This window comes from Pinus tabuliformis, chromosome J (assembly GCF_031772625.1).
Source record: "Pinus tabuliformis cultivar Carrire ecotype Pingquan chromosome J, CPIR1, whole genome shotgun sequence".
NCBI classification, from domain to species: domain Eukaryota; kingdom Viridiplantae; phylum Streptophyta; class Pinopsida; order Pinales; family Pinaceae; genus Pinus; species Pinus tabuliformis.
This window is the reverse complement of record NC_142295.1, coordinates 870,513,576-870,532,998: the sequence shown is the minus strand read 5'-3', so window position 1 is coordinate 870,532,998 and position 19,423 is coordinate 870,513,576. Positions and strand designations below refer to the sequence as shown.

The 19,423-nt window shown below is 40.3% G+C and overlaps 1 protein-coding gene across 4 annotated transcripts in view; it reads left to right on the top strand.

Moving 5' to 3' along the window:
* The window catches only part of EMB2247 (protein EMBRYO DEFECTIVE 2247), a 418,314-nt gene that overhangs the window by 40,607 nt on the left and 358,284 nt on the right, over positions 1-19,423 (top strand). The window lies entirely within an intron of this gene.

Genomic DNA, 19,423 nt, shown 5'->3' with positions numbered 1-19,423 from the left:
TATTCTAGATGCTGCTTGCTGACAGAGAGAATTTGAAAATGAAGTAATCATCCATGGGAAAATTCACTCTTTTGCAGTTGGTGGTCCATGGAGCTTCCTTTCCACTTCCGTTGGTGATATAACCCTGCTTCCTATTGCCTCTAAGCACGTTTAACTCCAACTGTGGTTAAAATATGTGCAGTAATTACTCTTGAATCAGCAGAAGTGGTTCAAGTGAGCAAAGGAGATAAAGTATATCTGCCTCTCTTCCCACTATGAAATTTCCCCCTTTTGATGGGCGTGGTTTGATCTCTTTTGCATATGGCTCTTAAGGCTAGCCATCAATTCCAACATCAATTCCCATCTTCTGTTGTACTAGTCAAAATTGGGTAGCATTGGGAGGTACTCTCACATGCCCTTGGTCCTAGGCTTGTGAGAGAAAATCAGCCACAAAGATGATGTGTGGGATTTGCACTCGAGTTTGGGGTTTTGGACCCAAAGGAATGGGCTTGGAACCCAAGGAGGGGAATTTAATATTCTAATTTAATGTTAATAGTGTTGAGAAATCTAGGGCATACCAATTAAGTGATCTCGCTACTATTAGTAACTGCTTGTGAGTGCTTTTTACTTCTTTAGATTAGGATCTTCTTTTACTTAGGTTGTAAAGCGACAAAAGACAATGAATATAGGCTATCACCAAGGGCCAAAACCTCTCCCACTTGAGAGGAAATCCCAAACAAATTCTTCTTCTTATAGAGATTCTGTTAAATTTGGCAACTAGGGCAAAACTCCACCTTGGACAACTCATATGATGCAATTGATATTTTTATTGGATTCCTCTCTCCGAGAGGTGTAGGATTGATCTAAAGATTATCTCATTCTGACATGTACAAATGGAATTATGAATTTATTTTGTTTATGGACAAATTGTCAAGGTCGGCCAACAAACTAATGTAGGCTCAAAAGCCCAACAATCACGTCTATTCATCCTCAACGTTTGCATATAAATAGAAGGTGCCTTTGCCTCATTTAGACATCACTCAACTTCTCACACATCTCTCTCTCCTCTTATGATTGGGTATGGATTTCAGGACAACCTCTCTCCACACGTGCGAAGAAGAAGACTGTTTTCTGCGTTGACCGAATTTTAGGGATAGTTTGACCAAGCGTTGACCGACAACGTTGACTTTGTCTGACTGTAGATTTGTGGGCTTCTTTTTGTTTTGGCAGGCCGCATTTTTGGGCACAGAAATCGAGGCAATCTGTACTGTTTGACCAACGTTGACTACAAAAGGTTTGATTGTAGCATTGACCAAGTTTGACTGAGTATTTTTCAGACTGTTTTGGACTGATTTGATTTGCTGTTGGAGGCCGAGTTGACCGAGTTTGACTGCACTGTTTTGGAGGTCAAAATCTTCCCTGTTGACCAACGTTGAATTTCTGTGGCTATTGTTTGACTGGACAAAATTCACATTGATTAGGCAAGTGAATATTGCATATTGTACTCTCTCTCTCTGCTTAAATTTTGAAGAATAATAAGAAGAATTAATCAAAGGGTTTCCCCACATTGGGGTTTGTTCCTGGCTGGTGCTATATCTTGTGTCCTCTTGTCTTGGCTTGTCTTCTACTATTTTATTTATGTTCTATCTACATTTACTGTCATGTTAATGTGATTGCTAATCTGGAAATTGATATTGGGCTAATAAGAAAATGAAGTAAATTGCTCTTAAGCATAGAACATACCATTGTTATCTAAATCAACATGGTATCAGAGCTGAGGTGAAGACAAAGCCCAAGCAAGAGTGAAAAGAGCAATCACTGAGATTTGTTGGACAAGGACAAGATTCAATGGCCTCCATATCCTACGTCAAATCTGATGACAAGCTCAATGATAAATCTGATTATCATGCATGGGAGATGTCTCTTGATTTGACTTTGGAAGAGCAGGATGTTATGGATTATGTGTAGGGAAAGATTTCTGAGCCTCCTTCAAATGCACCAGCTACTGCTAAGACAAAGTACAAGAAGGGTGAACTTAAAGTAAAGAGGATCATCAGGGATTCTATTCATAAGCATTTGGTTGCATACATCTCCGATTTGAATAAATCAAAGGAGATATATGATAGGTTGGTTGGCATGTTCAAAGCTAGCAATGCAAATCAAGTTCTCTTTCTCAAGAACAAATTGAAGGACATAAAGAAGGGAAGAGGCGAAGATATTCAATCCTACTTCATGAGGATTACTGAGATAAAAAATGTTCTTCTTTCGATTGGAGAAGCTATTGCAGATAGGGAACTCACTCTCATTGCCCTTGGAGGTCTCCTTCATGAATGGCATGTATTCAACACTAATATCCTCAACAATTACAGGATTCCAGGTTTTAAAGAATTGCTGACTAGATGTTCTCAAGAAGAAACAAGGATGATGGAACTAGATATGCCTTCAAATAGGAATGATCCTACTACATTCCCCGCTCATGCTAAGAAGAAGAACAATGCAGTTTCAAAGAAGCAATGTCAAGGAAGACCGGGTTTCAAGAATGGAAGGAAGGGAAGATGCTTCATTTGTAACTAGTTTGGCCACTATGCTGGGAGTGTCCTAATAGAAGGGATACACCTCATGATGATGATAACCACAACAACAACAATTTCAGGGGCAACAGCAATCAAAGGAATAACAACAGAGGAAAAAGGAATGCTCTCGCTCCTCAACAAGGAAATGGCCGCCATCCCAAGAGATCAAGAAACACTAGGTATGATGAATCTAATGTTGTTGATAACAAGCAAAAAGAATTTTATCTTATATCTGCCCTCTCTACTGCCTCTCCTCCGGATACCTTGGGAAATTAGTTGATTGATAGTGGTGCCTCAAGGCACTTCACTGGGTATAAGGAAGCTCTTTCAAATCTGATTGAAAAGGATACAAATTTGGAAATTATCCTTGGAGACAATGCCACCTATCCCGTGAAGGGAGTTGGGAATGTTACTCTTCAACTGAATCAAGGTAACACCATTCATCTACAAGAAGTACTATATGTACCCGATTTAAAGAAGAACCTGGTATCTATCTCGGCAATGGAGGACAAAAGATTCAAGGTGGCATTCATCGATGGAAAGGTACGTGTGTGGAATAAAAATTTCAAAGATGCGTTTACACTTGGATTCAGGGTTGATAGCTTATATCAAGTTAGAGGAAGTCCATTGGGAGCTATGTCTTGTGACATATCACTTCAATTCGAATTATGGCACCGGAGGTTTTCCCATCTACATTATAAGACTCTGCCCGATGTGAGGAAGATGGTGACAGGTATGCCCGAATTTAAAGTAGAACATGAAGGAAAGCATACTAGGGGACCATTCCCTTCAAGTGATAGCAAAACTACCGACATATTGCAATTAGTTCATTCTGATCTATCTGGTATGATGTCCGTGAACTCTTTGGGAGGATATTTATATTATGCTATCTTTATGGATGATTTCTCTCTTAAGGCTTGGATATATTTCTTGAAGAAGAAGGACGAAGTATTCTCATGGTTCTGTTCTTTCAAAGCTTTGGTCGAAAATCAAATAGGGAAGAAGATCAAAATATTGAGGACCGATAATGGAACCGAATATGAATCAAATGAGTTCAATAGCTTTTGTAGAGAAGTTGGCATTAAGAGGGAGACTACTACTACATATGCTCCTGAGCAAAATGGTGTTGTTGAAAGGAAGAACTGTTCTATCGTAGAAGCCACTTGTGCCATGCTTCATGATCAAAGCCTTCTGAAGTTCTTATGGGCCGAAGCTGCAAACACTGCCGTGTATGTTCAAAATAAATGCCCTCATAAAGCATTGGACTCCAAAACTTTCGAAGAAGTTTTCACCGGTAAGAAACTTGATGTTTCTCACTTTAGAATTTTTGGTAGTCCCGTATATTTTCATGTGCCGAAAGAAAAGAGAAGCAAATTGGATGCTTCTGGGAAGAAAGGAACATTTGTGGGCTACAGTGAAACTTCTAAGGCATATAGAATCTATGTGCCTGGTCAAAGAGAAGTGGAGATAAGTCATGATGTCACCTTCGATGAGGATGCTGCCCTTGGGAAGATTAGTAACCTTCCTATTCCAAGGAAGGACAAAGAAGCAGATTTAGGAAAGTAGGGAGAACGCAGGACGAGCCGATGCCCGATGTTGAAGGACCAATGGATCCCATTGATCCACCCTCTCATGATCCCTCCTCCTTGAAAAGGAGGCCCTCATGGCTTAGGGAAAATCTCGAAGATGCCGAGAAGCATGTTGCACCAAGGGGGACATTTCGTGAAAGTAAGAAGCCAAATAGGTACCAAGGGTACTTAAATGTAATGAGCACCATTGTTCAATCTGAGTCTGGCACATTCGAAGAAGCTGTGAAGCACCAAGTTTGGAAGGATGCTATGAACGAAGAGTATGAGTCGATTATGAAGAATGATGCCTGGGATGTGGTTCCTAGACCCAAGGACAAATTTGTTGTCACCTCGAAATGGCTCTATAAGATCAAGCATGGAGTTGATGGAAGTGCTGAAAAGTACAAGGCTAGATTTGTTGCTCGAGGCTTCTCTCAAAAGGAAGGTGTGGACTACAATGAGATATTTGGACCTGTTGCCCGATACACTACCATCCGTTCGATTATTGCCCTTGCTGCCTTGCAAGGATGGAAATTGGAATCTACACCAGATGGATGTCAAGACCACTTTCTTACATGGTTCAATTAAGGAGGAAGTCTATGTAGAACAACCCGAGGGGTTCGAAGTTCAAGATCGTCAGACACATGTATGCAGGTTGAAGAAAGCCCTTTATGGGTTGAAGCAAGCTCCTCGAGCTTGGTATGAGAGGATCGACAACTATGTGATGAAGCTGAGATTTACGAGAAGTGAAGCTGATCCAAACTTTTTTTTAAGATTGAGAATGATAGACCTCTCATCTTGGTACTTTATGTGGACGATCTCTTTTTGATAGGTGCAGACCCTCTTATTCATCAATGTAAGAGGGAGTTGGCTTCCAAATTCGAGATGAAGGACCTAGGATTGATGCATTACTTCCTAGGGTTGGAGGTCTGGCAAAAGCTAGGTGAGATTTTCCTTTCTCAAGGAAAATACATTGTAAAGCTACTTGAAAGATTTGGGATGGTGGACTACAAGTTCGTGACTACTTCGATGGAATATAACTTCAAGAAGTTATGCGGAAGGGCTGCTGGGCCCAATTTGGGAAATCCTTCTGAGTATCATCAACTCGTGGGGACCTTGATGTTCTTGGTGAACTCTCGTTCGGACATATGTTTTGCAGTGAACACATTGAGTTAGTTTATAGTCGAGCCTCACCACATACATTGGATTGCTGTCAAGAATCTCTTGAGATATCTCTAGGGCACAATCACCTATGGACTGAGATACACTGCTGGGAATGTGAGGCTCCATGGTTATTCTGATGTTGACTGGGCTAGCAGTGTGGTGGATCGTAAAAGCACATTTGGATGTTGCTTCTCTCTAGGTTCTGCTTTAATATCTTAGATGAGCAGGAAGCAAAAGTCGGTTGATTTGAGCACCGTTGAGGCCGAATAGATTGCTGCTAGTATGGCCTCTTGTGAAGCTGTTTGGTTGAGGAAGCTATTTAGTGAGTTGTTTGGACATGTGCTGGATACCACCGTGATCTACTGTAACAACCAGAATGGGATTCGTTTTTTTGAGAATCCCGTGTTTCATGACCACTCCAAGCATATTGATATCAGGTACCACTTTATCCGGGATATGGTACAATGGGGAGCAATAAAGCTCTGTCATATTCGGATTGATGATTAGGTCGTAGATATTCTTACGAAGCCCCTAAGGAAGGTCAAATTCTTAACCTTCCGTGAACGACTTGGAGTCGTGGAGAGACCCTCTTATGAGGATCCCGTATGAGATGGATGTTGAGTTCTGGGAGCTCCAGAGGGCTTGGGGTACTTTTTGGAGCGATGAGCAACCATAGGGTGAGTGGTTCACCTTCCCCTAGTGGCGCGTTGTGTACAGGGTAAGTGGTTTACCTTCCCTTGTGTTACCCCATGTTGAGATATGCATAGGATGAGTGGTTCACCTTCTCCTATGGCATATGAGCAGGATGAGTGGTTCACCTTCTCCTGCCGTTACATCCTACCCATGCAGTCCGGGACTCATGGGAAGTACTTCTTATTTGGTCAATGAGTAGGGAAATGAGGATAGGGACCATAGTACTACCAATGGGCGCATCGTGTACTACCGTACTCCCTTTGCTAGGATGTTTGATAATTGATCTGAGATCAATGGAGATTGACTTCGGGTCAGTGGAGAGTAGTATGATACTCTCGATTATTGGAGACTGACTTCGGGTCAGTGGAGAATGGTATGATACATTCTCGATCATTTCTTCTTCATTATTTCTTCATGGTTCAACAAAGCAGAGCGGAGTAGGGATGACAAGGATGGAACTGATTGTCAGATGGTTTGGCAGGTGGAGTTCTTCCTAGTTGAGAGGGAGAGTTAAATTTGGAAACTAGGGCCAAACTCCACCTTGGACAGCTCATATGACGCAACTGATATTTTTATTGTATTCCTCTCTCCGAGGGGTGTAGGATTGATCTAAAGATCATCTCATTTCGACATGTACAAATGGAATTATGAATTTATTTTGTTTATGGACAAATTGTCAAGGTCGACCAGCAAACTAATGTAGGCTCAAAAGCCCAACAATCACATCTATTCATCCTCAACGTTTGCATATAAATAGAAGGTACCTTTGCCTCATTTGGACATCACTCACCTTTTCACACATCTCTCTCTCCTCTTATGATAGGGTACAGATTTTAGGACAACCTCTCTCCACATGTGCGAAGAAGAAGAAGTCTGTTTTCTGTGTTGACCGAATTTCAGGGACAGTTTGACCAAGTGTTAACCAACAACGTTGACTTTGTTTGATTGTGGATTTGTGGGATTCTTTCTGTTTGGGTAGGCCGCATTTCTGGGCACAAAATTCAAGGGAGTCGTATTGTTTGACCATCCTTGACTTGCATTGACCAAGTTTGACTGAGTATTTTCAGATTGTTTTGGGCTGATTTGATTCGCTGTTGGAGGTCGAGTTGATTGAGTTTGACTGAGTTGTTTTGGAGGTCAAAATCTGCCCTGTTGACCAATGTTGACTCTCTGGTTAGGGCTTTCTGTGGCTGTTGTTTGACTGGACATAATTCACTTTGATTGGGCAAATGAATATTGCATATTGTACTCTCTCTCTGCTGAACTTTTGAAGAATAATAAGAAGAATTGATCAAAGGGTTTCCCCACATTAGGTTTTGTCCCTGGATGGTACCATATCTTGTGTCCTCTTGTCTTGTCTTGTCTTGTACTATTCTATTTATATTCTATCTGCATTTATTGTCATATTAATGTGATTGCTAATCTGGAAATTGATACTGGGCTAATAAGAAAATTGAAGTAAATTGCTCTTAAGCATAAAACATACCATTGTTATCTAAAATTAATAGATTCTACTTGACGAATACCAAGACCAAGACCAAGACCCTTGACCTATTTTCCACTCCAAGACCAAGACACAAGTTCTCTTTATGAGATCCTTAGACAACAATAGTCAACCTTTTGCTCCTTCCTCCTTCTCGGCTTCTTCTTCAACCTCAGCGTCCCTCTGCTTCATGCCTTTGGCCTTCTTGAATTAGGTCTGCAATCCTTGACCTTAATTCAGAACCTTCTTTTAGAGAAATATTCTTGACACCCTTGCTTAGGATAGAGTTTCCTCTTGGCTTGTCTCGACTTCTCTTTTAACTAGCCCTTCTTCCACTTCGGCTCCCTAGGAGGACTGCAATTTTCCTCGGCTTCCATTGCTACAACAAACCTCTTTCTTCCTTGCACGTATGGAGGTTTACAACCCTTAAAACAGGCCCAAAAATAGCCCTAAGAACTTCGCTTTTCCTTCTTACTTCGCTGGTTGGGAGGCTTCTTCTTTTACCTTTTTCGTACCTCTGTTTTAGATCTCTGTTCCACCGAATTTTCTGCTCTGAAATGTGGACGTGCTGCCATATTTATAGTTGTTGTAGCCTCATAATGAGCCGACTTGTCATCCAGCTAGGCCGACGTGTCATTTGGAGAGATAATATTATTCCTTTTGAAGCTGACTTGAAGGGAGATGCTTGTGCTTGTCTTGGAGGGACATTTATATGTATCTAATGATTCATACGAAATGTAACATGCCCAATAAGGGTCCTTCATATATGACATTGACTCAATTTGACTTTTATGGCTAGATGACAAAACCTAAAGGCTCACAATGGGGCCATTACTAAAATAAAATTCCTTGCTCATGAAACCCATGAGACAAGCATTAGAATAATAATTTTACTTTTCTTCTTTTCATCAATTACATAAAATCACAATTACACATGTCATTATGAAGACTGAACCTAGTTACACTTTTCAAGACTCCCTCTTAACTAGGGAGGTCTTCATAATGGTACTTGGTCATTCTCAAGCTAAAGAATTTCTCATAAGAAAAGTTGGATTGGTAACCCATTTGTATAACATCATATCAACCAGCATTGTAACATAGCAAGGCCTTGACTAACAGCTCTATCTCTCCACGAGATTTAAGCTCAATGCTGGTGAGACTAATGATGTATAGACACCCTCATCATTGTCTCTCTCGGAACATACCCCACCTGGGTTCTCAGGGTGTGTTCCACCAGAACTATTCTTATGTTGGATTCCCAATCCTCAAAGAATATCGGTCTTCTATGACTACTCTTATCTTGGATGCCCTAACTCATCCTCAAAGAGCATCAGATGCCAGATGTTTACTTAATCCTCCATTCTATCTTCCCAAGTGAAGACAAGAATGATGTGTCTATCTCTCCCTCTTAATTACAGAGGACATATCTATTCCAATAAAGGAATGTACTCATTCCTACGGAAGGAATGTACCTAAGCTCCCTCTTGGCTTAGGAATTTCCAAGTTTCTTCCAAATAAGAAACTTGTTTCCAGACTCCCTCTTAATTAGGGATCTATAATAGCTCCTCAGGTGGAGATGATGGGACAACCAGCTGCTTGAAAAACTCCTCCTCACGATGTCATGAACTTCTTTTATTGAGGAGTCTTCATGTTTTTGACTTCTAGGTAGGGCACCAGCCATCCATCACTTTCATCCATGAGTCGGTCATGTCATCATCGGAAAGTGATCCATTAGTCCATATCTGGCCTTCCTTCATGCCATGTTTACTTAAGGATCTTTCATCCTACTACATGTACATCGGTGGTGGAAGACATCCATAGATCTTTCCTCGACAACCCTGCATAAACCCATCCAGATATTTGTTCAAAAATAAAGGAACGAACATTAGAATCTACATTACCTTTGTGATGGTCTTTCAACATGACATCTTCTAGTTTGCATCAACGTCCTGCATACATATCGACACATCTCCCAAAGATATATATTGTCAAGGGTCTCTTTTTTAGACTCCATCAGAGTCTTCATATCTTCCATGGAGATATCCTAGTCAAATCTTCTTGGTCTTTCGGATGTTGATTGCCTTTACCATGGTTGCATATTCCACGATCTCTTCCTTCCTTTCTTCACACATTTCATTCCTAGGAGCTTCCAATCAGAGTTCCTCAATTGTAGTCAACCACCTCATATTACACATGAGGACATTTTATGTTGATTTTAGTGAATGTGTTACCCATGCATTTATGCATTCCTTCGAAGGAGGAGATCCTTCCTTTGATTATGCTCTCAAGATAAAGCATTGATTCATGTTACCTGCAACCATATGACATGCCTCTTCAATATAGACTGTAAGCATACATACCTCATTTTCCTTTGGGTCATCCAGACTTCCTGCGACAACTTCCTTGATTGAAATAGCTTCAATCTTGATTTGCTTCTCCTTTTATGTCATCATGCCATCATCCCATGAATTCCACAAGTTTGGAATTCCTGATGAAACACTTGCTTCCCCTCATGATCAGTGAACCTTTTGAATAAGATTCCATTAGAGAATCTTGAGGATCTAAAGTATCCCCATCAGCAGATGTTTCCTAGATGTATGATGAACCTTGTGCTAGATGACCTTGCCACTTGTGTTTTCAATGAAACTCCCAAGAGCTATATCCTTGACTTCCATAGATTCTAACTATCTTTCAATAGTGGAGATCTATTACTTCCTCCTTCTTGGACTTCTTCTTTTCAGCTTCCTCCACTTCCTCGGTGATGTGGGCTTCTTCTCTTCCTCTTTTGTTATTGTCCTTCTTGAGCTTAGGACAATCTCTCCTATAGTGCCCATATTCTTGACACCCATAGCATTGTATTTTAGCCATGTTCTTCTTCTTTTTCTGAGGACCAAACTTTCCAAAATTTCCCTTTCTTTTTGTCATAGCAGCATATGCTTGATTTTGCTCACCTGCTCCCACATCAGATTTGGCCTTTAGTCTAGATTCTTCAATTTTGCATAGTGACCATAGATCCTGGAATGGAGTAGCTTCTTTCTTCCCATAATACTTGAAGTAAAGTTACACCACTCCTCCAGTAGTGCATTTAATACAACTGTAGTCATTTCTCTATCAGACATGACTTCTCCCAGATCTTGTAGTTGATCTCGGATTTCAGATATCCTCATAAAGTATGAGGCTATTCCATCTTCCCTTGACATCTTCAACTTGTAGAGTTCTTGCCTTAATGAGATGACTTCTCCAACAGTGCTTACGGAATACAACTCTACCAGTTTGTCATAGATTTCTTTTGAAGTTTTGAGTTGGATACATATGGGATGAGGGGATCCTTGATAGATTCTATGAGAATCCTTTGAGTCCTAACTTCCCCTTTCATATACTTTGCAAGAGCTTGAGCATATTCCTTTCTTGGTTTAGTGATAGATCCTTTGATATGTTCCATAACCTCATTTTCAATGAGATTCAAATCTGTCTTTTTCTTCCATGCAAGATACTTTGAAGCCCCAAGCAATTTGTTGCTTTCCTTGCAAAAAGACATTTTGACAAATTCAGATACTTACTTGATAGGATGCTCCTCCTTGCTGCTTCCTTGACGTTGATGATGATATAGAGAGTAGAAAACTTCTCCTTGATGAAAGTAGTTTTCTTCAAGAGTGATCCTTGATCCCATAGAGAGTGAGATCTCTTTGGATTCTTTGGTGAATATCAATGATGACTTCTTGGTGATGTCTTCAATGATAAGGATCTTGATTCATAGATCTCTTCAACTTGGCCTTCTTTTCTTGATGATGATCCAAGACTTCTTTGTAGACTCCTTCGATCTAGGGTTATAATGCTTCCTTTGTAGATCTTGTCTTAAAGATGATCTTTGCTTTGATGCCTTCCTCGAGATTTGATCCTTGAGTGTCCCTTGATAAGATGCCCTTCCTTGACTTTGTCACCTTAGCTCTGATACCATGTTGAGAAATCTAGGGCATAGCAATTAAGTGATTTCTCTTCTATTAGTAACTGCTTGTGAGTGCTTTTTACTTCTTTAGATTAGGATCTTCTTTTACTTAGGTTATTAGTGTTCTTCATCAAACAACTACCAATGCATAAACCATAAAGAGACAAGAGACACAGAATATAGGCTATCAGCTAGGGCCAAAACCTCTCCCACTTGAGAGGAAAACCCGAACAAATTCTTCTTCTTATAGAGATTCTGATTGACGAATACCAAGACCAAGACCCTTGACTTATTTGCCACTCCAAGACCAAGACACAAGTTCTCTTGATGAGATCCTTAGACAACAATAGTCAACCTTCTGCTCCTTCCTCCTTCTCGGCTTTGCTCTGCTTCAGACCTTTGGCCTGCTTGAATTAGGTCTGCAATCCTTGACCTTAATTCAAAACCTTCTTCTAGAGAAATATCCTTGATACCCCTTGCTTAGGATAGAGTATCCTCTTGGCTTGTCTTGACTTCTCTTTTCACTAGCCCTTCTACCACTTTGGCTCCCTAGGAGGACTGCAATTTTCCTCGGCTTCCACTGCTGCAACAAACCTCTTTCTTCCTTGCACATATGGAGGTTTACAACCCTTAAAACAAACCCAAAAATAGCCCTAAGAACTTTGCTCTTCCTTCTTCTTACTTCGTTGGTTGGGAGGGTTCTCCTTTTACCTTTTTTGCACTTCTGTTTTAGACCTCTGTTCCACCAAATTTTTTGCTCTGAAATGTGGACTTGCTGCCCTATTTATAGTTGTTGTAGCCTCATAATAAGCCAACTTGTCATCCAGCTAGGCCGACGTGTCATTTGGAGAGCTGATATTATTCCTTTTGAAGCCGACTTGAAAGGAGATGCTTGTGCTTGTCTTGGAGGGCTATTTATACTTATCTAATGACTCTTACAAAATGTAACATGCCCAAGAAGGGTCTTTCATACATGACATTGACACAATTTGACTTTTATGATTAGATGACAAAACCTAAAGGCTCACAATGGGAGCCATTACTAAAATAAAATTCCTTGCTCATGAAACCCATGAGACAAGCATTATAATAATAATTTTATTTTTCTTCTTTTCATCAATTACATAAAATCACAATTACATAAAATCACAATTACATATGTCATTATGAACACTGAACCTAGTTACACTTTTCAACAAATAGGTTGTGTTGGAGGTCACTTGAAGGGCAAAGAGCTTCTTAAGTAACCTAAGGACAACTATATATGAACATTGAACATTGTTGCAACCTTTGTGTCTCCAAGTCAACTCTAGCCCCCCATGCAAGCATAGAAGCTACACCATGTTGTTGAGTGCTTAACGCCCTCCTCAAGACTTCCAACTGCTTTTCCTCCAATGGAGGGCATTCTCCAAGCACCCTCCTCTAGGTGGTTAAGATGTAGAACATCACCAAGTTTTTTGAAGATCTCCAATGTTGTAAGAAAGAATGTTATGCAAATACCCAATTGAGGTCAAGCAACCACTGAATAAGCCATCACTGATGTGCTATTCCATCATAGATCTAGGGGCTAATCATACACCTTGTACACCAAATCTAATGAAGCACCTTGAAAGATGGTGTAAATTTTTGTGGAGTAACCCTGAGAGCTAATTACTAATTTGGCCTTGGAGAGGTCCTCCAACATCTCTTGCTTGTAGATAATTTCCTTTTGGATAATACCGAATAACTTTGGTCAGGGTAGGGAGAGGAGGTCACAAGGGAACACTTGAGTCTTGGAGCAAGTAGTGAAACCTGACCTAGATCTCAAAGTATCTTAGAAACCTAATACAAAGTGTTCTTTAGACTCATTATCTTGGAGATAGAATAGGAGGAAAATCTTCTAGTACCTTAGGGCGTGGTGGTTTTTTCCCATTTGTAGGTGACGTGAGCAAACTTGCAATTGGTAGAGTGTGATCCCAAGGCCATGAAATCCAATGTAGTCGAGACAAATATTGAGATTGAACTCTAGCTTCATGAAGTGCTCATAATAAAAGGCCATCTTGGGGCCAAGAGTCTAAGGAATGCGGGGGGGGGACGCAAGTTCTTTGAATGTACCTTCAGTGGATGTTATCCTTGACTATCCTATTGAGATCTCCTTTTGTGGAAAGGATATGGTTGAGGACATAGTAATTAAAAGGAGGGAGATGGTTGGTTTGTAGATATGCTAATGCACTGAAGGAGTGAGGTGGCTGTTGGAAAATCGGAAAGGTAGAAATATTTTCTCTTGTTGATAATTACTTGTGATTTTTATAAGTTATTATTATCTTTCTTATGTTCTTCTTTTTATCTTAGTCCGTCAAGCAGTTATCAAAACCAAAACACAAAGATCAAGGAGACCAGATGTAGGCGCAAAACCAGGGCAAAACTCCTTTAAAGGAAAACTTAGTCAAGAACACTTCCTCCAGTAATTCAAATTAGATAGACCAAGACCCTAGACCAACATACCTTCCTCCTCCACCAATTCAGCCCTTAAACTGGTCTTCTAACCTTCAAAGATCAACTGCAATGATATTGCATCAACCCTACTTCAATGCTGCATCAATACTGCATTAAGGACAAATTTCGACCCTTCTACATCAAAATTTTGGCTCAGCTTCAAGACTACAATTTCAGCCCTCCAATAGCTTCAGTTCCTTCACACGTGTGAGACAAGAGAGGGAGAATTTCGACTTCCTTAGCAAAATAACGACCTCCTTCTCCTTTGCTAGCCCTTTCCTTCTTCCTTCTTGAATTTCACACTTTTACTGCTTCGAGCCACTGCAATTCAAACTTGTGTGAGATGATTTTCCAAATGAGTCGAGTTGCTCCAATATATAGTGAGATGGTGAGGTCGAATTCCCCTGTTGAGTCCGAATTGTCCTTCCTTGAGGCTGACTTGGTGGAGAAGGCCTAATTGACCTATTTTATATTAAATTAATTTTCTTTCTCGACAAATAATTCCCAAGAAGGGTTCTTTACATTATGACACGGACAAGGACACTTGACATAGACCCTAGTGTTGAAAAATGTAACTAGGTTCGGTCTTCATAATGACATGTGTAATCACGATTTTATGTAATTGATATAAAGAAGAAAAATAAAATTATTTTTGTAATGCTTGAATCACGGGTTTCGTGACCAAGGAATTTTATTTTTAGTTGAAGCTCCCATTGTGAGCTATTAGGTTTGGTCATCAAGTCATAAAGTCTAGTAAAGTCAATGTCAAGGATTGAAGACCCATTTGGGCATGTAATTCATTGTAAAAGAAAATTTGTTAACCCTCCAAGACCTTGTCACAAGCTCCCCTTGAAGTCGGCCTAAGGATAAATCTAGAAAGGCATGTCGGCCTTGTCACAAAGAGAAGTCGACTTATTTTGGATGCACAAACCACTATATATAGGGCAGCTCAACCTTCATTTGAGGAAAGAATTTCGGTCAAGCATAAAAGACAAGAAAGAAGTGTGAAGTTCACAAGGAAAGAAGCCTATAGCCAAGCGAAGGAAGGAGGACCATAACCAAGGTTATTTCAGATCTATTTTGGGTTAATTCACTCCACACGTGCGAAGTATAGGTGCTGTCTACTGCAGAAGGAGTCGAGGTATTGTAGTCACACTTGAAGGTCAAGCCAAGGAAAAAGTTAGGTTGGGGATCAAGCTGAATTACCAAAGAAGAAGCCTCCACCTAGAGCGAAGGAAATCAAGTTACCAAAACTAATCAAGTACTGCAACTAGGGTTTCTGAAGTAAGGCCGAGAGTTGCAGGTCTAATCTAAGGGACCAAAATATGAAGGATAGCCAAGCTAGTGGGAGAAGGAAGAAGTTTGACCATCATTGACTCAAGGAAGAAGAAGTTGAATCAAGAAGGCTTGTGACTTGGTCTTGGAGAGGTTGTTGTGTCAAGGGTCTTGGTCATGGTCTTGGTATTCGTCAATTGAAGTCTCTATAAGAAGAAGAATTCGTTTTGGGTTTTCCTCTCAAGTTGGAGAGGTTTTGGCCTTGGCTGATCGCCTATATTTTGTGTCTCTTGTCTCTATCTTGTTTATGCTTTGGTAACTGTTTGATGAAGAAGAACAATAATAATCTAAGTAAAGAGAAGATCCTAATTTAAAGAAGTAAAAAGCATTCACAATCAGTTATCATCAAAGAGAAATATCCTAATCCTAATGCCCTAGATTTCTCAACATGGTATCAGAGCCAGGTTACAAATCAAGGAAAGGGCATCTCATCAAGGGACACACAAGCATTCAAGGATCAAATATTGGAGGACATCAAAGCAAAGTCAAGATCTACAAAGAAGTGTCACAACCCTAGATCGAAGAAGAAGTCTACACCATAAGAAGTCTTGGGATCCTCAAAAGACCACAAAGACCCTACTCAAGTTGAAGAGACCTACAAATCAAAGTATCTTGAAGACTATTCATCCAAGAGAAGCAAGATCAAGGACGTTGTCATCATCTTCAAAAAGTTCTAAGGCAATCTCCCTTTCATTGAAGCAAGGTCCTTACCATTGAAGAAGATCATCCAAGAAGCATCAAGACATCATCAAGAAGTCATCATTATCAACAAGGACATCACCATCAAAGGATCTAAAGTGATCTCCCTCTTTGTGGAGTCAAGGATCATTCTTGAAGAGAACTATCTTCATCAAGGAGAAGTTCTCTATTATCTATATCATCATCAAATTCAAGGAGGCAGCAAGTGGAAGAAGCATCTTCACAAGTAATTATATTTATGTCTACATCTGAATATGTCAAAATATCTTTTTGCAAGGAAAGCAACAAATTGGTTGGGGCTTCAAAATTTCTTGCATGGAAGAAGAGGACAAATCTGAATCTCATTGAAAATGAGGTCATGGAACATGTCAAAGGTTCAATCACCAAACCATCGAAATAAGATGCTCAAGCACTTGCAAAGTTTATGAAAGGGGAAGTAAGGGCTCAAAGGATTCTCATGGAATCAATCAATGATCCCTTCATCCCATATGTATCTAAACTCGAAACTCAAAAGAAATATATGAAAAACTGGTAGAGTTGTTTTCCGTAAGCACTGTAGGGGAAGTTATCTCATCAAGGCAAGAACTCTACAAGCTAAGGATATCAAAAGAAGAAGGAATACCTTGATACGTTATGAGGATATTTGAAATAAGGGATCAACTTCAAGATCTGGGAGAAATAATCTCTGACAAGGAGATGACCACTGTAGTACTAAATGCACTACCAAAGGCGCGTGGTAACTCTACTTTAACCATTTATGGGAAGAAAGAAGCTACTCCATTCCAGGATCTATGGTCACTATGCAAGATTGAAGAAACCGGGCTGAAAGCAAAAATTGATGTAGGATAAAATGAGCAAAATCAAGCATATGCTGCTATGGAAAAGAGAAAAGGACCTAAGAGAGTACTCCAAGCCTCAATATACATAGAGCTAATCTCCCAACCAAACTTTGTAGCTTCCATGAGCAATCCAGGCATGATACTCGTAAATCCAATCTTCTTGACCATAACTATGGTCTCCTAGTCAAACCCCATGACCTAAGGAAGCAATCCAGAAATGAATCTCATAGAGCCAATCTTCCCGGCCATATATATGGTCTCCTGGTTAACCACCATGACCTAAGGAAGCAATCTAGGATTGATTCATGTAAGGCCAATCTCCCCGACCATAACTATGGTCTCTTGGTCAAAGTCCATGACCTAAGGGAGCAATCTAGGCCTTTGACCAACTCAACCCTCTTGGGGAGCAATCCAGGTCTTTGACCAACTCAACCCTCTTGGGAAGCAATCCAGGTCTTTGACCAACTCAACTAAGAATTCACTGTGTTCATTGCATAGCAAATACCAAGTTTGGTGCTAGCCAGAGAGTTCAAATATTCAATTAGTTGACGATATATAGAGGGATAAACCAAATCAGAATCAAAGTCTAGCAACTTCTTCAAATTATTCACCATGGGAATGTCCATGGATTTGCAGTTCATTATCCCAAATCTCTGAAGGATCTTAACAACGTACTTTCCTTGACCAAGGAAAATCTCACCAGGCTTTTGCCACACTTCCAATCCCAAGTAGTAATGCATTAAACCAAGATCCTTCATCTCAAATTTAGAAATCAACTCCCTCTTACACTGGACAATGAGGTCCTCTGCTCCAGTCAGAAACAAATCATCAACATATAGTAGCAAAAATCACAAGCTCACCTTTAACCATCTTGAAGTATAGATTTGGATCAACATCACTCTTTGTAAAAACAAGGCTTATCAGATATCTATTAATCCGAGAGTACCAAGCCCAAGGTGCTTGTTTGAGTTTGTACAAGGCTTTCTTCAATTTGTAAACATGAGTCTCCCTCAAATGAACCTCAAACCCTTGAGGTTGTTCTATGTACACTTCCTCCTCAATCACACCATTGAGGAAAGCGGTTTTGACATCCATTTGATGTATCTTCCAACCTGCAATAGAAGCAATAGTAACAATAGTTCTAATAGTAGTGTACATGGCAACAGGGGCAAATGTTTCTTCATATTCCTCTCCCTCTTCCTAGGAGAGTCCTTGCTTTGTACTTCTCTATGCTACCAACAAATGCTTGATCTTTGTGAGTCCATCTAGAAGTCATTACTGAATTTCCACAAATCTTGGTACAATGACATCCTTCAAACTTGTTGGCTTGCTTGCTCCATCAGAACTAGGATCTCTTTTGGCAATCCAGTATGATTATAGATGTCAGTACAATTTCTTCCTCCATAAATCAATGGCCCTCGGAGAATCCTCTTGCCACAAATTTTGCTTTGTTCTTCCAATATTTCTGCCTATTGCCAGAGCCTTAGCAACCTTCACGATGTACCTTCAATCCTCACTAGGAGGCCATGGAAGAACAAGTATAACCCAACAAAAAAAACAAAGACAAGAGCCTAACAAATCAAAAGCAATAATAATGAAGGAAGACAAATATAGAGTACTTATCTTTTGAGGATTGAGGAAAATGTCAGCTCCCTCTTAATCTTAGACTTCTTGCATCCATCTTGCAAATCAACCTCATCCGTATGATGTGATTCCTTCCTTGCATGAGCTAGGGTTTCTTCTTTCAGCGAAAACGTCCAATCTTACGGTTTTGTTCATAAAACCTAGGGCTTTCTTATTCAAGCCCTTTTTGTCTGCAAGGGTTTACAAACCCAATATATCCAAATGTCCAAAAAACCTAGAATCTTTATGACCTTTACATGAGATGAAATCCATCATCAATTAGTCAATGATCATCCTTAGTTCCACCAAACCAAGTAGCTCGGCTCAGGGTTGCGGGGGAGCAAATTTTTTAAGGCGGGAGTAGTCAGGGAGCAATCGCTCCTACCTTAAAAAATTCGCTCCCCTTGGGCGAAATTGGCGGGCCGTGCGACGGGCAAGGGAGGGAGGGGAAGGGCCAAAAGAAATAAAAGGCCCTCCTCCCCTCCCATAATTCACCATTTGCATATTGAGAGAGCAAGAGAGGGCTTTTGGAATTGGAGCTTGAGTTGAGGAGGAAGATTGAGAGAAAGATTGAGAGGATTGCTTGGGAGCTTGCAAGGGAGATTGGAGCTTGGGATTGAAGGCCAAAGAGGTAGGATCTTGACTCTAATGTGGCATTTGTGTTTTTTATATGTTCATTGTTAAATGAAAATGTTCTTTTCTCTCTTTCCCATTCCCATTCCTCCATTTTATTGCAGGCAAGAAACTATAACTCCACCAAAGTTCAAAGAATCAAAACTTCAAACATCATGGCTATATGGCTTGGCATTCTCTTGACGTTGGTTCCTTTTTATTATTATTATGGTGTTGGATTTGAAAACCCTGGAGAGGAGGAGCACCTTGGTGAGGAGGAAGAGGAGAGTGGCGATGACGAGGGCTCAAAAACGAAAGCAAACCAAACCCCATTGTGGAAATATGTTTCTAGGCCTGAAGCAGGGAAATGGGGTGGAACCACTAAATTTACATGCCTCCATTGCAAAAACACTTACACAGGTTCATACATCCGT